The sequence below is a fragment of the Macaca thibetana genome, chromosome 9 (genome assembly GCF_024542745.1).
Source record: "Macaca thibetana thibetana isolate TM-01 chromosome 9, ASM2454274v1, whole genome shotgun sequence".
NCBI classification, from domain to species: domain Eukaryota; kingdom Metazoa; phylum Chordata; class Mammalia; order Primates; family Cercopithecidae; genus Macaca; species Macaca thibetana.
In genome coordinates, this window is record NC_065586.1 from 107,014,471 (window position 1) to 107,021,182 (window position 6,712).

Here is a 6,712-nt window from a genome sequence, read left to right on the forward strand (position 1 = left end):
CGGGTCATCTCCTGGGACTTTCTTCTTTTCTCTGACCTTCCAGGGGGCTAAGCTTCATTTTTATTATACACATGTAATAACAAAAAGCAACATCTTTCTTGGGTTTCCCTTGTTTTCCTGTTGCCAGTACTTTCATTTATTTATTTTTGCTCAAAATAAATAGAGGTTCGATTAGTTCCATTAATTAACTTCTACCCAGCATTTGTCTCTTGAGCCACCCCCCTCCCTCAACCCTGCATTATCCCTGCCCTTCTCTAGCCTTCTCTGTTTGTACTTCCTTGTAGATCTGGCTGTCTTAATCACAACCCAAGATCATTCATTTCATTTATTTTCCAGAATGAAAGTTCCTCATTTTTATACGAGGCTCTCTGGGCTCTATCTCCTTGTCTGGGAAGCAAGCCGACACTGCAGACATAGAGGGGAGGAGGGCACGATGGCAGCTATGTGCACTCAGGGCAGCTGGAGAAAAGAGGATTAATTCTGAGACATGTGAAGCCTAGCCCAGGACCCAGTGTTCCAGAAGAATGCAAATAAAGCCCCCAGAGATACAACTGGAGGAGCACTTGTCTACCCTGACTCAACACTATTAAATGCAGGGCGTGGCAGTTATAAAAACGCTGAAAAGCATCGGGTGGAATGGTCTGTGATTGCAAAAGTCTAATGAGCTGGAGTTTTCAAAGGCTTATAACTTAGGCCAAGTATAGGAGATGTGGTAAAATTTGTGTTTTGACGGGGGTTATGGTAGGGGAAAGATTTCTTGCTAGAGTTCCTCAACGTTAATTGAGCTTTTTTCTAAATCTCAGGTGGTAGGAGTGATTTGAGCAGGGGAAAACCCTACAAAAGACAAATGTACTAAGAAAATCTTTCGAAACCTGAATTGAGGAAATAAAATCTTAGTAGTCTTTCAGTTTTTCTTGGTACATACTACAGTAAAATATTGCATCTGTTTTTTGAACTATGCTTCACATTACTCTATGCTTGCTTTTTACCCCAGGAAAGACATGCTAGAAATGCCCCTGAAGGGTTTCTAAACATTGTAAAACCCTTACTACCCTTTCCCTCTCCCCACTTTCAGGCCCCTCAGATGGATTCATCTGATACCAGGAGCCTCTAGGGCTTAGAAATTTAGCTTTCAATCAAGAGGCATGTGAGGGAAAGTCCATCGCAGCCTGGGTGCCAGAAGGTCCGGATTCCCGGTCTGCACATTCCCTACAATGCTGGGCACTGAGATCTCATATGCACTTCTGGCTCAGCTACTAACTTAGCTGTGTGGCTGTAGGTGACTCACTTAACTTCTCCGGGTCTGTTTCTTCATTTGTAAAATAAAAGATTTGGACTACGGAATCCCCAAATTTCCTTTCAGGATAAAAGTCCCATGATTACCAGTGACCTGCTCAAGTTTCATTATTTCCCTCCTGTTTAAAGCACAGAATCTTGTCCACTTCATAGGGAGGTGGTAAGTCTATGCAAATGTGCGCAGTAAACCTTAAGGCAACACAAGTGTCAGCTGTCATCATTATTATAAGTATTCTTTATGCAGCTCTCTCTTCAAAACATGTTTTATGTCTTTTACCATTTGTGCTAAAGTGCAATTTCCGCCTTACAGGAATTCTCAAAATTCAGGCTTTGGTTTGACAAAAGGAGACGAGACATCAGTTCAGGTAGATGAAGTTGCTGCAAATGGCAGCAGCATCTAAAATTTCTTAGGAAGCAAGTGGGCTAAGACCTACTCTTACTCCCCAGAAAGACAAATTCTTCTCAATTTCACTTAGGGGCATGAATGTTGCTTATTAAGAAACAGAACTCTCAAATAAGACTTTACCCAAAGAATGAAAAAGCCTTGGAGAGTTCCAAAGGCAATAATAGTAAATCTAGGTGCTTATCTTTTGCCTTCAACTGTGCATTTTCAAGTACTTTACCCAAATTCATTCATTAGTGCTCCTAAACCCACACCAGCCATCACTTTGCCTTTGGGATGGAGGGAGGTGATATTATCTGAGCTGTGCATTAGGAGAAAGCCCCTGGGTTGACAGTCCCTCTGTCCACACCCAGTGGAATCCTCTCCTGCCAACAGTGGCAAACTCCTTTCTTTGTTTGTTTTGAGGTGGAGTCTCTCTCTGTCGCCCAGGCTGGAGTGCAATAGCGCTCTCAGCTCACTGCAACCTTCGCCTCCTGGGTTCAAGAGATTCTCCTGCCTCAGCCTCCCGAATAGCTGGGACTACAGGCATGCACCACCACGCCCAGCTTTTTTTTTTTTTTTTTTTGTATTTTTAGTAGAGATGGGGTTTCATCGTGTTGGTCAGGCTGGTCTTGAACTCCTGGCCTCAAATGATCCTCCCACCTTAGTCTCCTAAAGTGCTGGGATTACAGGCATGAGCCACCGCACCCAGTCAGCAAACTCTTATCTCTTGTTCTCCATTCCCAGGACTCCCATGGTACCAACTCAGTACCTTGCTCAGCATCCCACGGTATTAGAACTGAATGACTGCTTATGAACTCCCTGCGGTGGGCACCTCCTTCTTTTACAGCACAGAAAATCGAAGCATTCAATTCACCCAGGGAGAGGAAGCGAAACACCCAAAGCAACACAGCTAGTTAGGGACAGGGTCACTACCTTGTCTTAAGAGGCAAAAAATAGAAACTATCTCCCACCCTCTCCCCTAACAAAACCAAACACTTGCACCCCTCCAAGTATCTCAATATTGCTTAAGCCTGAGTAGTACGGGAAAATGAGGTATATAACGTTTATCTGCTCACACAGCACAGAGCTTCTGTTGCCATCTCTGAACAGCTGTCTTGTTCTGGGCAACTGTGATCTCCCTTCCTCTCCTAAACTCTTGGAATGAATCACTCTCAAGGGAAATGGAAGTTGCAATTCCATTATTCTGTATAGAGTGAGTTCAGGGGAAGGACCCTCTCTTCTTCTGTCATCTAATAGCTAAATTAACATAAGCCCATAGGCACAGGGATTCAGGTAACAGAAACCTAGTTTGTGACAATTACAACGTGAAATGAAAATGTACGTTGTGGCCCAGAAGCCTGGGCAGCTCTAGGCTTCAGATATTACCTACCCTAAAGTAGTACAATGCCTTTTACCAAGAACATAGCTGAATCAACTGTGCTTTTCACAGAATAGGCACACACCAAAATATTTCTGGATTGATTTGGTAGGCAAAAATTCTTGGCACTTGGATACTTTTCTATTTTCAGCTTATTCTTAAAAACATTTTTTTTTTAAATGTTTAGCTGCAAAGGCACAGGTGACTAGTGTTCAACACAGTTGGAAGGAATGTTGGTGATAGTGGCTATCATCCATATTTCCCAAGTTGGTTTCTAAGTAACACTGCTTCTGGGGTATCTTGAGAAAAAAATGTTCTGTGTTCAAACAAGGTAGGAAGCATTACTAATCTTCCTACCTTGGTCTCCCAAGATGCTAAAGGCACATAGTTTATTAAAAACACTGAGAAGGCCGGGCACGGTGGCTCATGCCTGTAATCCCAGCACTTTGGGAGGCCGAGGCGGGCAGATCACTTGAGATCAGGAGTTCGAGACCAGCCTGGCCAACATGGTGAAACCCCATCTCTACTAAAAATGTAAAAATTAGCCAGGCGTGGTGGCAGGCGCCTAGAATCCCAGCTACTGGGGAGGCTGAGGCAGGAGAATCACTTGAACCCAGAAGGCAGAGGTTGTAGTGAGCCAAGATAGTGCCATTGCACTCCAGCCTGGGCGACAAGAGCAAAACTCCATCTCAAAAAACAAACAAACAAAACACTGAGAAGAGTTGTGGGTAAAGAAACAGTTTTATCTTTGTTTAAACGAGTTATTTCCAAGAGCATTTGACCATGGAACAATCCCTCCCGCATTTTTTTTTTTTGCATGATATCAAAGTTCCACAAAATTCGTGTTCTTTGGAAAATACTTTGGGAATTAGTGATTGAGCCCAATTTCTGAATTTTATTGGTAAAGAAAAAGGTCCTGAGAGGGACTGAAGTTCTTACAGGAAGTTAGTGGGGGAGGTAGGGCTACAACCCCATTTCCTGAGTGTCTGGCCCAACCTTGTCAACCACACGCAAATATGGCAGCATTCTCAAAGGTGGGTTCTGGGATCCCCATGATCCCCCCCCAGCCATCATGGGTACTGCTTGAGATAATATGCAAAAAGGACACGAACATTTTCCTCCCTAATGGGTCCTTTGGGGGCAATTTGCTAAAACATAACAGGTTGTTTTAGATGCTTTGTAAAATTGGTAATCATATTCCATTCTTTCCTTATCTCATAGATCTTGGGATGCTTATCCAACACAGCCTGATTATGCTATAGGTGCTGAGTAAGTACATTCAATGAATGACTAAATGGAAGACAGGGAGGAAGAAGGAAAGGGTTGGGAACTGAAAGGAATGAGAAGAGAAAAAATGTGGAGAAAGAGAAGGATGGTAACAAAGGACCAGCAGTCACTGATCAGTAGAGTATAGGTGAGAGAGGGGAAAGGAGACAGCTGCAGATAATGGAAAAAAACAAACTGAGGTCTGGGAAGCTCTGATTTTAACAAGTGAACATGAATTATGAGACTAATTCAGATACTGGCCAGGCCAGGAGGCCACTGCCCAGGAGATGAGGATGACCACCAACTGCTGAGAATCTTTGTAAACTCAAATCAAGGTGTATTTTGCACAGGCACAATAAATGAACAAGGTATCTTAAGTACTACAATAACGGGTGAGTGGGTCATGCACAGTGGCTCACGCCTGTAATCCCAGCACTTTGGGAGGCCGAGGCAGGCAGATCCCTTGAGCTCAGGAATTCAAGAGAAGCCTAGGCAACATGGCAAAACCCCGTCTCCACTAAAAGTACAAAAAACTAGCTGGGTGTTGTGGCACACGCCTGTAGTCTCAGCTACTTGGAAGGCTGAGGTGGGAGGATGGCTTAAGCCCGATAGGTCCAGGCTGCAGTGCGCAGAGATTGCACCACTGCTTTCCAGCCTGGGCAACAGGGCAAGACCCTGTCTCAACAACAACAACAAAACCCAGATGAGTAAGACACAGGTCTTCCCCTAAACAAGGTTACAGTCTAATGGGCAGAAGGGCTAGACAGGGACTCAGATAAAATAATGCCAGGTAGAATGTGATCAGTGCCTCTGGAGGTGTGACAAGCCAATACGGTGAAGAACCAGGGGCAGGAAGATCATATCAAATCACGAGGCTCCAGAAAAACTACCAGCGTCCAGGAATGGTGGCTCACGCTTGTAATCTCAACGCTTTGGGAGGCTCAGGTGGGCTGATTGCTTGAGCCCAGGAGTTCAAGACCAGCCTGGACGACATGATGAAACCCCGTGCATACAGAAAATACAAAAATTAGCTAGGCATAGTGAGGGGCACCTGTAGTCCCAGTTACTCAGGAGGCTGAGGTGAGAGGATCGCTTGAACCAGGGAGGTTGAGGGAGGTCGAGACAGCAGTGAGCTGTGATCATGCCACTGCATTCTCCTGGGCTACAGGGCAAGCCCCTGCCTCAATTAAATAAAACAACAACAACAACAAAATAAAAAACTACTAGGGAAGGCCATGAGGCACAGAAGGATTGCACCAGGCAGAGATAGGAGATGAGAAGAGAGACATTTCAAGGTGATATATAAAGAATTACCAGGGGTTGAGGAGGCATATAGGGATATGTGTGGAGACACAGCTTGAAAGTCTTTAAGTCACATTGTGGAGCCTTGAACGACCGACCGTGGCGCTGACACTCAAGAGAGGCAGTGGGAAGCCAGTGAAGGTTTGTGTGTGTGTGTGTGTGTGTGTGTGTGCGCGCGCGCGCGCGTGTGTGTGCAGAGAAATAGCAGCATTAGAGATGATTCCCAGGCAGGGTGACTGGGCAGCCAAGGGAAGGCGCTGGCCTGCGCGGGATGAGGCAGTTGGGTTCTGGAGGGACCAAGCAATCATTCAGGTGCTGCCCATCAGACAACTGAAAAATCTTATGAGAGGTAGTGGCTAAGTCCCCTCCTGGGAGCACAGAGGAAGCATAAGGTTCTGGTTATCACCCTCAGGGGACCGTGACGTTGAAATAAGGACAGGACCAGGCAAAACGAATGCAGCCAAGAGGAAAAGTCAGAGAGAACAGCGAGGGGAGGTGGAAGTTTCAACAGAGAAATTGTAGCCATGGCTGAGATTCCCAGCACCGGAGTCCGGAATTAGTGCGTTTGAACGCCAGAGGCTTGGCAAGTCATGATTAGCAAAGGGACTTCAAAGAGTTTTGGGGCCTGTTTTATATCTGTGAAATGGGAATTATTTCTATCTCAAAGGTTTGAGGGGATTCGCTGAGAGAAACTTCTTAGCATGGGATCTGCAGAAACTAGAAGTCATGGAGAAAGCAGGGGCCAGAGGGAGGAGGAATCGGGCAGGCTGATCACTTGGAGTGTTCGCCTAAGGAGTGTCTAGAAATGGAGGCAGCGACGTCAGGAAGCTCAAAACCTGTGCTTCAGCCCAGTTTGCAGAACGCCCTGTGAGGAGAATGGGTGAGCTGGGACTAGGCAGCTTCATCCTCGTTCCCATCCCCCAGCACTGCCCTTTTCCCGACGCTCCCATCTCGCCACGCTTCCCAACACACCCCCACCCCGGCTTCCCGCTCCGCTCCCGCTCCAGCCAGTCCCAGGAACCACAAGCGCATGCGCCCTCCGCGCCCCTCCCCAACTTTCCACGTTTCACTCCTCTCCCCTTTCC